We start from the raw sequence: 16,659 nt of genomic DNA on the forward strand, positions 1-16,659 counted from the left end.
GACCGTGTTCTTCCAAGCTCCACCTGCAAAATAAGCACATCAAAATGACTCTGCTTATGGTAGATTGTACAAAGATTCAAATACAATCATTTGTGCTGCTTGACTCCCCTTCAGTGAGGTTTGAATATGACCATGGATTCTGCTGGGTTCCTTGGACTCATTTCCTTCTTGACTGCGGAAAAAAAAATCTTCCAACTGCCACCCATTTGTAGAATGAAACATCACTCAGAGTAAATTGTGCAGATCTGTGACCCTCCCACTCCTTTGTCACAAGAAATCAGACAGGTAACAATGTTCACATGTAAATTATCCTCACTGGTCATTTGAAGCTAACATTTCACTTCAGGGGAATGGGGCACACTGCTCAGATATTGTTCCAGGCACGCTGCAGACTCACATAGAGATATCTGCATCAGTTACACTTGGTTCAACTTTCTCAGGTTTTCTCCACAACCATAACAGCTAGAGATTAATTTTTTTCTACATAAATGAGATTCTGGAGAACAATATAATAGCGTCAGAGAGGTGCTAATACAGTATATGGGAGCAACCTGGCTGTGTTAAAGCTCTGCCTGGCACAGAGCAATTAAACAAGTCATACAAGGATCTGACTGCTCCTTTCAAACATAGAACCAAAACCACATGTATAATTAGTTTGTGTTATTGACTGTGGTGATGACAGACTATTGCAGATCAATAAATGCCTTGATATATTTTATGTGGGATGGAGCATAGGGTTCTCATTTATTACTACACAGCAATTATAGCACACACTGTTTGTGTTCGTGGTTTGTAATTACATAACATATTTATTGCATATAAAGTACATGGCCATGTCTTGGTGAGATATTTAGGTCTGAGGTGATCTGGTCAAGAATCAGGTAAAATAAACCTGAAACTTTACTACATTTCAAAAGAGGTTGGTATGTATTGTATAGAAATATTAAAAGTAAAGCATTCCTTAACAGAAAATTATAAATGAGGGAAGCTTAGTGTTGAGGAACAGTTTAATAAACTGAAATCAATACACTACTGTAGACATGTATTGGGTTAGAGTGAAAAGTGTTTTTTTATCCATTTACTATCTGAAGATTTCAGGTCTTAAGTCTGCTTATGGCAGCAAATTATTCCATCTTTATCTATGGATTGTTTAAATGAGAGCTTAGCACCATGAAACTTGATTATTTTAACTTTTATCTTGAGTCAAAGGATTATTAAGTAGTAAATAATAGCTAAGCTTAAATTAAAAAACAACAACAACAAGAAAATGCAAAGTTAAGAATGACTTGCTGGGCCATTCTCTGCCCTCAAATATGTCTGTGAAAACCCATTAAAGTCAGAGGGGCTATTCAGAGGAGGGCAAGGAAAAATAATCTGGCACACTCCCCTACTTCCACTGAAATCAAGGCCAGAGTTCCCTTGTACAGCACAGAATCTGTCCTGCATTTCACTGGAGGCAAAGGGGATCAGGAGAAGGGGTAACGGTAGTTTAAAGCCACCATTGCTTCTTGTCCTATCCTCAGCGGTTAAGGAGAACATTTTTTCTCCCTCTTCATTGTAACAATTTTTTATGTACTTGAAAACTGTTATCATGTCCCTCCTCAGTCTTCTTTTCTCTGGACTAAAAAACCAAATTTTTTAAATCTTCCCTCATAGATCAAGGTTTTCTAGACCTTTAATCATTTTTGTTGTTTTCTCTGGACTTTTGCCAATTTGTCCACATCTTTCCTGAAATCTGATCCCCAGAACTGGACACAATATTCCAGTTGAGGCCTAATCAGCGCAGAGTAGAGCAGAAGAATTACTTCTTGTGTCTTGCTTACAACACTCCTAATATATCCCACAATGATGTTTGCTTTTTTTGCCAGTGTTACACTCTTGACCTAAGTTCCCTGTAAGCTGTGCGGCCGCGCAGCAGCCTATCAAGGGCCATGCAGGTGGGGAGTGGTGCCCCTTCCCCAGCCCAGCCCAGGTCTGCCAGAGCTGCCGGGGAGTATAGCCCCTCCACCAGCCTGGCCCATACCAAGCCCGCCAGAGCTGCTGGGGAGAGGAGACCCTCTCCCGGCCCAGCCCAGGCCTGACAGAGCTTCTGGGAAGAGGAGCCCCTGCCCTGGCCCGGTCCACCCCAGCCTCACCAGAACTGCTGCAGTTGGGGGGAGGTGCCTCTCACCCAGCCAGGAGCGCCGCCAGCTTTTTTGCCACCCTAGGCAGCGGAAGGTCCCGCCCTCAAAATGCCGCCCCCAACAGAGGCGGCGGAAGGTCCCGCCCCCGAAATGATGACGACGACCGGGGTGGCCGAAGATACAGCCGCCGTAGTTGCTGCCCCCCAAATGTTAGTGCCCTAGGCGACCGCCTCGGTCGCCTAATGGGTTGCACCAGCCCTGCACCCAGCCCCAACTGCTGTGGCGAGAGATGACTGGGGGAGTCCTCTCTCCCCACCATAGCCCCGGGGCAGCCTGCATCCCAAACCCTCATCCCCATCCCCACCCCAGAGCCTGCACCCACCCTGCACCACAACCCTCTGCCCCAGCCCTGAGTCCCCTCCCCAAACCCCTTATCCCCGGCCTCACACCAGAGCCTTCACCCCCAGCCAGAGCCCTCAACCCCCACATACCCCAACCCTCTGCCCCAGCCTTGAGCCCCCTCCCAAACCCCTCATCCCTGACCCCACCCCAGAGCCTGAACCCCCCCCACACCCCAACCCTCTGTCCTAGCCCTGAGCCCCTCCCACACTCTGAACCTCTCAGGCCCACCCTCACCACACCTCACCTCCATATTGGTGCACATAACAAAATTCATTCCGCACATAGGTGTAAAAAATTAGAGGGAACACTGCTCTTGACACTCATTTAGCTTGCAATCTTTCCGCAGTACTCCTTCTTAGGCAGTCATTTCCCATTGCATGTGCACAACTGATTGTTCCTTCCTAAATTGAGTACTTTGCATTTGTCCTTATTGAATTTCGTCCTATTTACTTCAGACCATTTCTCCAGTTTTTCTAGATCATTGTGAATTTTAATCCTATCCTCTGAAGCACTTGCAATCCCTCCCAGCTTGGTATCATCTGCAAACTTTATAAGTGTACTCTCTATGCCATTATCTAAATAACTGATATTGAAAAGAACCAGACCCAGAACTGATCCCTGCAGGACCTCACTCCATATGTCCTTTCAGCTTGAATATATTGAATATTCATTAAAGTACTCTTTTGAAGTGTCCAGAACTCTGAATTCCTATTGTCTTCAATAAAACCTGGGGGTGCCAGCACCTTGTAAAAGGTGCCCATCGCTTCATCATATCAGGTCCTTAATAGTTCTTGTTGCAACTAGATAGGTGTGACACCACCCATGGTACAACCTGGACTGTGGGACTGTTGCGTCCCCTTTAACACTCTGGATCAGGGTATCTCTCATACTGCTTTGCTAATGACAAGCAGTCCCTACAGGCTTCACTCTCACACAGCCATTAGCATGTGAAGGCACACTGAAAGTTATGTGCAGGTTCTCACAGACACTCATGAATTATACCTAAGGAAACATTAGCAAATCCCCCAGCCCAGCCTTGCACCTCAGAAATGTACCATTTTACACTGTTCAAGACCTTCTCCTGAACAATGCAAGCTCATTATTTAGTTTGCCACTTCATCAAAGGATAGTGGACATGCACTAGACTTTGTAACCTGAGCAGATTCCTCAAGCACTTTATACAATCTCACTGGTAAAGATAAAACATTAAAATAAGTTTATCAACTACAGAAGGATAGATAAGATCAATTTCAATTGATTATAAGTAGGGCTCCATGTCTGTCATGGAGGTAGCGGAAGTCACAGATTCCGTGACTTTCTTGGTGACTTCAGCAGGGGCCAGTGTGGCTGACCCAGACCCTCGAGTCAGCTGCTCAAGTGGCCCCCGGGACAGCCACACAAGCCACTGCTCTGGCGGCCCCTGGCAGGAATCCCAGAGCAGCCAGAGCAGCCGCAGTCCATGGCTCCCAGCAGCACCCCCCCAAGCGGCCAGCCGGAGCAGCCGCGCGGTCTGCAGTCCCAGGCAGAAGTTCCCGTCTGGTGGGGCAGAGCAACCGCAGTCGACTGGCTCCAGCCGCTGGCCCCGGCCGGCCAAAGCAGCTCGCTCCCTGGCTGCTGGCCCCGGTGCCCCTCCCAGTGTCTTCCCCCAGCAGCAACCCTGCATGCCCCCCCACCCCCCCAGTACCCGCCCCCAAGATTTAATCACAGGTATTTTTAGTATAAGTCATGGACAGGTCATTGGCTGTGAATTTTTGCTTATTCCATGACCTGTCCATGACTTTTACTAAAAATACCTGTGAATAAATTATAAGTGTAAGGCATAGAGTTGGTTATATAAAAAATAAAGGGTAAAATTACAGCCTAAACCCCAAACTTTATCAGACTAAGCAAGAGTTGAATCAAGCAGTTTTTCTCACTCCACTGGGCATTGTAAACAGTTCACCATTCTTAATTCACAGGCTGAATTACCTGTTAAGCCTGGGACCAATCTCCCCAGTTCAAAGTCTTTTCTTCCAAATGTTCTTGTTGCCTTCAGAATAAGTGGGGGAAGAGAGAGGTGGACTCATTATTCCACTGTCCCTTATTTTATACTCTATTCATGTGTCTGGAAAAATACTGGCTCCAATATGGAGTCAACCATCACATCAACTACCTGAAAGGGGGTTCCAAAGAGCATGGATCTGTCATGGAGCATGTCTGTCATGGAGGTAGCGGAAGTCACAGATTCCGTGACTTTCTTGGTGACTTCAGCAGGGGCCAGTGTGGCTGACCCAGACCCTCGAGTCAGCTGCTCAAGTGGCCCCCAGGACAGCCACACAAGCCACTGCTCTGGCGGCCCCTGGCAGGAATCCCAGAGCAGCCAGAGCAGCCGCAGTCCATGGCTCCCAGCAGCACCCCCCCAAGCGGCCAGCCGGAGCAGCCGCGCGGTCTGCAGTCCCAGGCAGAAGTTCCCGTCTGGTGGGGCAGAGCAACCGCAGTCGACTGGCTCCAGCCGCTGGCCCCGGCCGGCCAAAGCAGCTCGCTCCCTGGCTGCTGGCCCCGGTGCCCCTCCCAGTGTCTTCCCCCAGCAGCAACCCTGCATGCCCCCCCACCCCCCCAGTACCCGCCCCCAAGATTTAATCACAGGTATTTTTAGTATAAGTCATGGACAGGTCATTGGCTGTGAATTTTTGCTTATTCCATGACCTGTCCATGACTTTTACTAAAAATACCTGTGAATAAATTATAAGTGTAAGGCATAGAGTTGGTTATATAAAAAATAAAGGGTAAAATTACAGCCTAAACCCCAAACTTTATCAGACTAAGCAAGAGTTGAATCAAGCAGTTTTTCTCACTCCACTGGGCATTGTAAACAGTTCACCATTCTTAATTCACAGGCTGAATTACCTGTTAAGCCTGGGACCAATCTCCCCAGTTCAAAGTCTTTTCTTCCAAATGTTCTTGTTGCCTTCAGAATAAGTGGGGGAAGAGAGAGGTGGACTCATTATTCCACTGTCCCTTATTTTATACTCTCACTTCATGTGTCTGGAAAAATACTGGCTCCAATATGGAGTCAACCATCACATCAACTACCTGAAAGGGGGTTCCAAAGAGCATGGATCTAGACTGTTCTCAGTGGTAGCAGATGACAGAACAAGGAGTAATGGTCTCAAGTTGCAGTGGAGGAGGTTTAGGTTGGATATTAGAAAAAAAACTTGTTTACTAGGAGAGTGGTGAAGCACTAGAATGGATTACCTAGGGAGGTGGTGGAATCTCCTTCCTTAGATGTTTTTAAGGTCAGGCTTGACAAAGCCCTGGCTGGGATGATTTAGTTGGGAATTGGTCCTGCTTTGAGCAAGGTGTTGGACTAGATGATCTCCTGAAGTCCCTTCCAGACCTGATATTCTATGATTCTATGATTCTATGTTCTGATACTTTACTGAGTCACAGACTTAAGCAAACTCCCATTGTGTAGAGTTTGAGCAACTGTCTTTTATTGAATTGTAAATCTCTTATTTACAATCCCCCTATGGGTTAATGGCTGGTGATGGTCTTAACACCGGTCTGAGTATGGGTCACCCCTTTGTTGCCACTGGAGAACTAGTTGTGAGCCTCTCCCAGACTCACAACATATTTCAATAACAACCATATAGCAAAATCTCATAACTTCATATATGATGATAATATACATATTTTGACAGAACAATGTGTTTCAGCAAATCATGACTTTCCATAGGATACTTTACAAGGCATTCTTTGTAGAACATAGCATAACCACATATAAGTAGGGAATGTCAGTGTTACAGGGTGCTATTTTGAGGTTTAATATGTCACAATAAGTGCTGCATTAGTTGCAGCTCCCCTCTCTTGCAAAACCCTACTATTTCAATTCATGACTAAACTCATGAGCAGAGATTGGAGCTACAGAAGTAATTTTATATATGTAATTCAGCTGGTAATGCATGTCACATACACAACTTCAAGATTCAGTCACTGTCACAAATTAGCAATCTCCCAGCCCCCCACATTGTCAGGAGGCAGTGAGGAAATAAAGGGTTGCGGTCCTAGAAAGCAGTTGAGGAGAAAGTTTAATGTACAATCTGTAGTGCTTTAATAGTTATCTTTTTATATTTATTGTTACCAAGGCAATACAAGTTTTAGTATTTTTAGTTCTGTCTAATCTATCTGCTGGTACCTGGTCTTTTTACCAGGCTCACCACAACGGTATATGAGCAAAGCACAGGTAACTGGACCAAGTAAATTTATTTTTTAAATGCTTGTCTAAAAGACATGAGTGACTGCTTGAGGAAGTGCTTTTCAGTTTTCTGGAGGAAAGAGGCACATATGGTACAAGCTTGCAGCAACTAATATCATAGGTGGAGGCCTGGGATGGAAACCTTCAATATCAGTCACAGAGTTTTAAAGTCTCATGTTCTGCAGGGGATATACTGCTCTGACATATGAATTGTATTAAATAACATTGAGAGCCCATTAACAATAGACACAAAACAGGTGGAATTTTAAGGCCACATACTGAAAAAAACCCTGCAAAGTTAAGGGAAAGGGAATGATTATGGAAGGGTAACATTTGCCTCCTGTTATTGCTAAGATATCTTCCCACTGCCTTCTTTCCTCTTAAATCTGAAAGATCCAGTGAAGTTATTGTTATGTATGATTGCTGGGGAAAAAACAAGATCACAATTATAACTAAAGTATGGTAATTGATTGAAGTGATCTCTGAAATTGACTAGGAAGTGGATTCACATTTTGTACTAGCTGTGCTATTATTGCCTCAAGCCTGTGTATTTGATCTTCTCTAAAACAACTGAACATGGGACACTGATAAGTGATGGGAGGAAGCAAAGGATTCTGAATTGGTGACAGCAGCTATGCTGTGAGAACATGAATCCCAAAATGGTACAAAGTGCAGTTTTAATTTGGTTTTCTATTTGATTTAGTATGTGAGGCAACCACTCCAATAACCACAACCATAAACCATGATAAATTCCTCTTTGAAAGAATGTCCAAACATCAATGAGAAATAGGATTGAAACAGATGAAATACTGTGAAAGAACTTCTTTTAAAAACAAAAGGCAAATTAAATTAGAAAATATAATCAGGCTTTCTTCTATAGTGGTCAGTACTTAATCCAAAACCAAGTTCAAAGTGAAGTTAAATAAGCAAGAGTAACACAATAACTTATTATTACAATAGCAGGTGGGGGGAAATAAAACAAAATCCTACTAACTGAACTTGTATAGGAGTGTTCCCTAAAGAGCTGATCCTACACTCATTGAAGTCAATAGTCAAACTTACAGATTTAAATGGGAGAAAAATCAGGATACAAATACTTATTACTTACAAAAAATGACATTCAGACAACATTAAGATTGAAAACTCAGATTCTCAAAAGTTAAGAAAGGCCAATGCATCCTTAATTCACCCCCCCCCCCTTATGTGTATGCATTATAAAACAGTATTTAATTACATGATCACATAATATGTTTTTCCACAGGATCCCTGCCTTATCCATTCCAGGATGGATGGTGCTCACTTAATGAGCAGCTATTCAGTATTTCCCACAGCTCCTATTGGTCGTGAACAGCAAATCGCGGTCACTGGGAGCTGCGGGGGCCGTGCCTGCGGACGGTCAACATAAACAACATGTCTCACGGCCCACCAGCGGATTACCCTGAAGGGCCATGTGCCGAAGGTTGCCGTCCCCTGGTTTAGTGTGTGACCCCAACCTTTATTGTCTTGTGAGAAGTGTTTATCCGCAGGTAATATGGTGTTTTTGTCTTTTATCATTTTCCTTTGATTTATTACAACAATCTGTAACCCACTAACCCCCCTTTTTGTCCTATGAGTACATGGGTGTTAATAGGACATTTGACCTTGAATGGTCCTTTAGAATGTGTGCTAACTACTTAAGTTAAACTATCTGTTTGATTTTGTATTTAGCTGTGACAATCTGGGAAAGGTACTTAGATCTGAAGAGCTCTGTGTAGCTCAAATGTTTGTCTGTCTCACTAACAGAAGTTAGTCCATTAAAAGATATTACCTCACCTACCTGTCTCTCTAGCATACTTTCAGAGTTCTTTACACTGAGAATTAAAAGGGCTTTGAATATTAAAATTGGTTTTACATGTAATGCTAAGTATATGTATTCATTTATTTGCCCCCTTTTAAACTGAGAATTACAAAACAATCTGATCCTTAAGATGCCCCTTTACAGAAGAGACCATTTTTATTGTTAACTTTTCTGCACTTCATTTTAAGTGAGGGATACAATCGGCCAGATTCACCCCTGAGGCAACACAATAGAAACCAATTGAGTTACACCAAGAACAACTTTGGTCCAGAGATTCTAATAATAGTTCTTTTATTATGTCAGCTTTTGACTAGAAGGCAATGTGACATTTGGTAAATATAGAAGTCTGCAGTATTTATGAGAAAGTGGCTCACAAGAGAACCTGAGAGCTGTCTGTTGTCTGGTGTAATGGAAATAAACCCCACAAACTTGTTATAAGTTGAACTTTAGTTATAACTGTAAATAACTAAACCAATGTGTAACATAGTAAATACTCTGATTCCTATTTGGAAGTAAGTGTAGGGCTTAAGGGTAGAATCCAGGGAGATTCCTAGGTTACTGAAAATTAAGGGCTGCCATTGTAGTGCAATATTTAATTGCCATCTGCTTACTATGGAGAAAAAGGTCATATTTAATCAAAACAAAACCTTTTAACCAAATCTAAACCCTTGATTCTGCTTATCCCTGATCCTGATTTGACCTCAACAGCATGCTACTCGCTATATAATAGACTGAAAGAAAATTTCAGGTCCAAATACCACTAAACACTGTGAAAGTTCAGATCTGGACACAAATGTTGTAGTTCAGGCCCATATCTAATCTCTCAACATATCAATCTTTTTCTTTCTTTAAATAACCAATCTAATTCGTTAAAAACTGGCTACACAATCAACATTAGATTTGTGTTATTGTGTTGCTAAAAAGACAACAGCTGAGGGTACACATGCCTAATGTTATCAAAGACATCTGATTTGCAAACCATCTCATTCTTTAATTTTGGCCCCCCCTCCATCTGTTGTATCTATTTGTTAACTATTGCCTTATACTCATATGCTTATCCTGCACATATGCCACATGGTTAATTTTACAATTGTCAGTATTCCCTGGGGGGCATAAGTGTGTAAGGGTTTGTCTATACTACCAAGTTCTGTTAACAAAACTTATGTTGTCACCCAAAAGTCGACAAAACAAAAATTGCTAAAGGGTGTTCACACTTGCTCCCTCTGTGAGCAGATCATGTCCACACTGGGGACACCATCATCGACAGGGTGAGCAATGCACCGTGGGTATGTATCCCACAGTGCAGTGTTGTGGGACGGAAGAGCTGATCACTGCGCATCTTGGGATTCTCTCCAAGTTCTCCCACAGCCCCCTCAGCTGCGGAGAGCAGCATCATGAGTAGCTTCGTGAGCTCTCCGTGCTGAGGAATGGCAAAGCAGCACAGCAGTCTGTCCCCCTCCCCCTGCAACAGCCGTCTGCCTGCTGCTGTGTTCCTAGTGCCGGGCAGAACAAGAGCAGTCCAATGATTTGCTCTTTGTTCATTCCCCAAACGGAGCAGCACACAGATACTTCCTGGAGCTTTGAAAGGGGAGGGGCGCATGCCTGCAGGGCAGCAGAGATCAAAGCACTGAGCAGAGCAATCAGGGCAGGCATTGTGGGATACTGAGGGAAGCCAGTTCTGTCGACAAAACAATCAGCGGTGTCTAGACTGGCTCTTTGTCGACAATAAAGGGAGGGGAAAAGACAAAAGTCTCTCATAGGGGTTGGAGTTTTTTGTCACCAAAACTGGGCGTTTTTTGTGAAAAAATTCCCATTATAGTGTGTACACTCTTCCTGTTTTGTCGCCAAAAGGCAGTTTTTGGCAACAAAATTTGCCAGTGTAGATGAACCCTAAGTGTTTTTAGGATCCGGGGCTTAGATTTAGGCCAGAGACTGTTCCTTTGTTGTATATTTGTACAGTGTGTAGCGGAATAGGATCTTGGCCTCTAGGCACTACGCAATACAAATAATAAATAAATAAATAGGCATTACAGCATAACAAAGCCGGCTCAAGGTAAAGATCTGGTTCACAGTGGAATGACCCGATCTACTGCTACCCTGAGCATACTGGCCTTTGCCATGAAGTACATCATTGATTTAAGACATTAACACAGAAGTGAAGACTTTCCATGGTACCAACAACAGCGTAATAGCTCTATAGATGCTACATTTGGCCTTGTTGCTCTTTTTGAATAGAGGCAGAATAACACCCTTTTTCCAGTCATCAGGGGTGATATTAGTATGAAAAGCAGGTGTAGCCACTGTACACCAATACCTTTACAGTAACTCCTCGCTTAACATTGTAGTTATGTTCCTGAAAAATGCTACTTTAAGCAAAACAATGTTAAGCAAATCCAATTTCCCTATAAGAATTAATGTAAATGGGGGGGTTAGGCCAAGGAAATGTTTTTCGCCAGACAAAAGACTATATATATATATATTTATATGAACTAGCACTCGGCTGATCCCTCAAGGGTAACACATTGTTGTTAATGTAGCCTCACACTCTACAAGGCAGCACAACTGGAGGGAAGAGATACAGCATGGTAGAGAGAGACAGAGACACACACTATGTGTGTGTATGAGAGAGAGAGAGAGACGCGCATTGCCCCTTTAAGTACGCTGACCCCACTCTATGTACACTGCCTTTTTAAGTAGATCATCAAGTTGAGACAGCAGCTGCTGCCAGCAAGATCCTTCCATCCTGAGCCCTGTTGTGTCGTCCCCTCCTACCCCGCTCTGTGGAGATGGGTTACAGGAGCAGGGGGCAAGAGTGGGGGGGGGAAGGGGACACTCGGACATTAGCAGACCTCTTCCCCTACCCCTCTGCACAGAAAGCAGAAGGTTCTTGGGAGCAGCTCCAAGGCAGATGGCAGGAGCTGCACAGGGCAGTGGGGGAAGGGACAGCTGAATTGCCCGGCAATTGATAGTCCGCTGGGTGGCTGCCACACAGGGAACTTAGGGGAGTGGGGAGCTTATGGGGGGGCTGCCAGTCCACTCTGCTTCCAAGCCCCCATGGGCTAGCTCCAACAGGCTGCTCTTTCTGCAAGCAGTGGACAAAGCAGGTGGCTGCCAAACAATGTTATAAGGGAGCATTGCACAACTTTAGATGAGCATGTTCTCTAATTGATCAGCAACGTAACAACGAAACAACATTAACCAGGACGACGTTAAGAGAGGAGTTACTGTACTGGCCTTCAGCGCTCCAGGTGTGACTTTACAAACTCTTGTTGCCTTCCAACATTTCAACATATGGACTGCAATCTGAATCTCTTCTTGGCTGAAGGATGATGGCTCTACTGGAAATTCCTGCCCCCTCTTCAAATGGAAGAGAGACTGCAGGTGGTGGACAAACTTCAAACAAACTTCTCATCGATGTAACTGATCCCACATGTTGGCTGATACTGCCACCATGATTCTTTGCTGGACAAGGTGGTGCCACCTGCCCCTGCAAAATACTGCAAAGTTGAACAGAGGATGTAGAGTTTATGCCTGGCAGCAAACTGTCTGCCTGAGTCAACCACAAGGATTCTTTATCGTTCTTATAAAATGACTTGAGAATGTTCCAAAATCAAACCCATTCAGCCTTTGTGTTTGCTGAAAACTCAAATTGTAACTGTGCAACTTTTTCCACTCTGCAGTGGCCATCTCCATCTCCTGACTGATCCATGGATGACATTTGTAGGCCTGAGGCCTGATCACTGAGCTAGCAGCATATCTACACAGATGAATTGTTTCAATTCTTGTTGTCTTCTTCAGCTGCTTGTTATTAAGTTGCAGGAAGCTGAACCCAGCAACTGCCTCATCAGCACTGGTTTCAATATAGTAGCTTTCTTGGTACAGTCATATTATTAGAATGGAAGACCAACAAATCCCAAAGCATGTGTACCAAGCACTGCTGCTACCTGGTCAGTGACCACGTGGACACCAATAATTTTGGTGATGCAATAACACTGCCAGGCATAAAAAACATAAACTGAATAACCAGCCAGACCACTTTAAGGACCTAGCCAAAGACTGATCCAAGTGGTACTCGATCTGTAAAAAGGCTATGTTCCTTTGGGATTCGCCATAATGATGATTACAGAGTAGCATCATAAAAATTCAAGAGGATAATAGAACTCAGTGACTGCATCTAGAGACAATGTCATTAAAAATTACCCTTAGGTTAAAATATTTTACTATTGTGCTGATTTGTATGCACCCCTTGCACAGTATTATAATAATCTTTTTACAAGTCTGCCTTATGAGGTATCTTTTGAAAATTCAAAACTCACTGGTCAATATTGTCCTGATATATATGTGGCAATGTTGCATGAAAAGTTATAAGATTCTACCATATGGTGTTACTGGAACATATTCCAAGTCTGGGGAGTAGCCGAACCAGTTCCTCAGAGATAAAAGGCAAGATGGCACCTCAGCCAGGTGTAAACAAGAGCAAAATACTTAAATTATGTATTTCTTTACATGTGGATTGTGTTGATAGGTGATTGCAGATTTTTCAAATTGTGACTGTGTGATATTTCATATATCATATCTATAGCAGGCTACTTAGGTGCTGTCTATCATTCCAGATGCATAAGATAAAACGTCCTTCCTTTCCTGCTCACTATATCTTGTATATTTGCATATTATCCTTTTAACGGAATAGCACAGTGTTCTACTGCAATAGAGAGGCTGCAAAGTATGCCTGCAGCAAAGCTGCTAAATATATATGAAAACAATAGTGAATTACTATCAGAGATGTGAAAAATACCTATAATACTCTCATTTCATTGGGCTCTTTTATTACTGCTACCAAAAGCAAATAGCATTATTATAATAAAAGGCCCAACAGAATGTATGTAATGAATTATTGACATAAATGATATCCAACTGTTTATGGGAAGGGTTAACAAGAATTGGGGATAATTTGGGGTGATCTAGAGGATTGAAACTATGTCTATGTGGAAGGAACTTATACACCTTTAGACAAGATACTTGGGATTGATGAATGGGATTTCTGAAGTCTCTGACAAAAAGTTACTTGTATCTGAACTATCAAGACCCGAAGATCTCATTGAAATGCAGTGACAAAATATTTTATCCCTCTTCCTGTGCTCAGTAATCCTTTCAATAAAAGATTGGTTTGGGCTTAAAATAAGTATACTTTGCACAATGCTCACAGTTAACGCAATGAAATAAATATCCCAAAACACAATGCATTGTAGGAGCCTGGTTTCTCATTATTATAATTATTCATTATTTGTATTGCATTTGTGCCTAGGACCTCATTGTTGCATAGTTGCTGTACAAACACAAAACAAAAAGAAGTTCCCATTCTTAAGTTTCCAGCAGGGTTCATCAATAGAGGAAAACCTGCTGTCTACTTGCATATGTCTCAAAATGTAGTCTTCCTAAGCTCTAGACTGCAACTCTGCACCATGAAACCCACAATGAAATTACAATTGAAAGAGGAATTATGAAGATACCCATTAGAGTAAATCTTAATGATATATATGAAAAATCGATCTAAGCAACTAAAGACTTGTACATTTCCAATTCTAGTCAGAGAAAATCCAATAAAGTGAGTCAGAAAATTATGCTTAAATGGTGAGCCACATTGTTCGTTTCTATTTATTTAAAGAGGATTCCTGGCAGGCCTGAAGAAAATGGAATGCAATTTGATCATACAGAGGTCCGACTAATCATTGATCACCCAACATGACTTCCAGCATACACTTAATGCTTTACCAGGCTAAACCCAGCCATGCTGTTCTGATGCTGTTTCAAATGAAAATAACCAGTATTTTATATAGAGAGCAAAATTCAGTCTAAGTGTGGTCTTGAGGTAGTAATTGAGGGATTCTAGACCTCAAATTGGAAGAATGCAGGCCATTTCATTAGTAGGTTTAGTACAGAAGGGCTCTTTCATTTGACAATCAGAACAAACACCTTAGTCAATATGAAATCATGTGGAATGACCTTACTTGTTAAGTGAGAAAGTACCTTTAATGTAAGAAGTGAGTTGAATAAGGTCAATGACAGTTTTCATTATCTACATAAAGTCAGGTGTTAAACATTGTGTACTTGACACTTCTATTTCTTCTCCTGATCATTAGTGTATAGCCCTAGTTGATTTCAATACTGTTTCATTCCCATTCCATTAATAAGAAAAATGCTGCCCAAATAATGTTATATATTTGTCAGTCCAAAACTATAAAGCCATTTTTTCCATACAGTGTAAATCAATGAGCAGAAATTGGAATGCATAAATAATGCTAGCTGGAAAAAAAAAACAGGCTTGTTTGAAATAGCAAAGCATCAAAATTGCAGATCTAAAATCCTGGTTTCATATCCAATTCTCTGGGTTTTATATCATAGAGAAAATTAAGAAGGGCTGCACCATTGGGAAACCTAAATAAATGAACATACCTATTATTTTCACAGAAGTGCAAACTAGGAAAAAAATCTGACTTTTAAAAATCTTTCATTTTTGTTTGGATACCCTTAAACGTTTATTTTACTTTTATGTATTCTGTAGAATTATCATGGGAGTCCTGAATCTGATGATGAAATGGAAACGAGCTTATAAAAGTAACCACAATGACAAATCAATCTATACAGGTAGATTTTCCTGTACAAACTGTTGGGTCACTGAGTATCTGCCATCTCAAAGCATTGTTTTCTTTCAGAACACCAACTATTTTCTAGTTAACTTTTAGGAATATAAGTGGTTTAGGTAGTTTAGTATCCTGTCTCTGTCATCTACCAGTGGTGGATGCTTAATAGGAAGGCAGAAAATCTGCTTCTGAAAAGTCCATCTTTGCAGAATTGAAATTTATGCTCTAATTCACATTTGGCCAATCCACTGTTGACAAGAAAACACATGGCCACATATATTTATTGTTGAAAACTTCATGCCCAATACCTCTTCTGTTTTAAAATGAGCTGTAGAGGACAGAGAAAAGATTAGTAAGGACAGCTATGGAAACAATTCACAATGAACAATTTATCTAGCAAATTAAGTCCTTTTTCCTCTTTGTCACTTATCTACAAAATAAATTATTCTTTTTCATTAATTTGCTCACTATCTGCACTTGTTCAACTGGATTTTTGAGGAAATTAATTATAGTATATAGATTGTTTACAAAATGTTAATTGTGAGTATCAGTAGACTATCCAATATTCATGCTGTGTCATTGGTCAACTTAGTCAGATGGTGTATATATCCGTATATATAATGATACCCGATAAGATGACATAATCTTTACAAATTGATTACTGTCTGTTTTGCCCCTTCAGAGAGAAGTTGGTGTCACATAGAGAGAGACATAGCAGGAAATAAGGAAGGCTGGAGAATTTTAGAAAATTTAAATGTTTTTCTTTACTATTTTCCACAAGGAATATCACTACTATAGGCTAGTACATTGACTATGTGAATTCACTATACTTAGCCCATGCTTCCTAAATGAAAGAGAGTGAAAGACCTAAGACACTATAAAGGCTACTAGGCTTTACATTCAATTGTTTCCCTGTAACATCAACAAAAAGTAGTCGTCTTTACATGTACACGTGGAATCCCAATTGCAAATGGTGAACAGTGGCCTCTGTCTCTCTTATTTAATTAGCTCAGTGTTAGGCTTCTGGGCGGGAGACTTGAGGAAATGCTTTGCATTTCAAATGTTCCATCTCGGTCAAATTTCTATACAATATTTCATATATATGTGAAGCGCATTGGTTGAATTAAGTAAAACAATGAGAAGACGTTTTGAGGTGCAGCATTTCTCTCCATTCATCTCTTGGTAATTTCCACTTTATTCAACCGTGAAAAGACCACAAGGTCTGTTAGAAAACTGGCTTCGGAAAAATAGTAGCAATCAGATTGTTTAAACTCTAAACAGTTCCTTGTAAAGTTGGTCTCTGTAACAGGGCTGCCCCGGGCCCCACAAGCCCTGGCCAAGAATCCCTTTCCTTACCCGGCGGTGGTCCGGGTCTTGGGCAACTTGGTGGCGGGGGGGCCCTTCAGTCGCTCCGGGTCTTCG

This window comes from Chrysemys picta, chromosome 1 (assembly GCF_011386835.1).
Source record: "Chrysemys picta bellii isolate R12L10 chromosome 1, ASM1138683v2, whole genome shotgun sequence".
NCBI lineage: Eukaryota > Metazoa > Chordata > Testudines > Emydidae > Chrysemys > Chrysemys picta.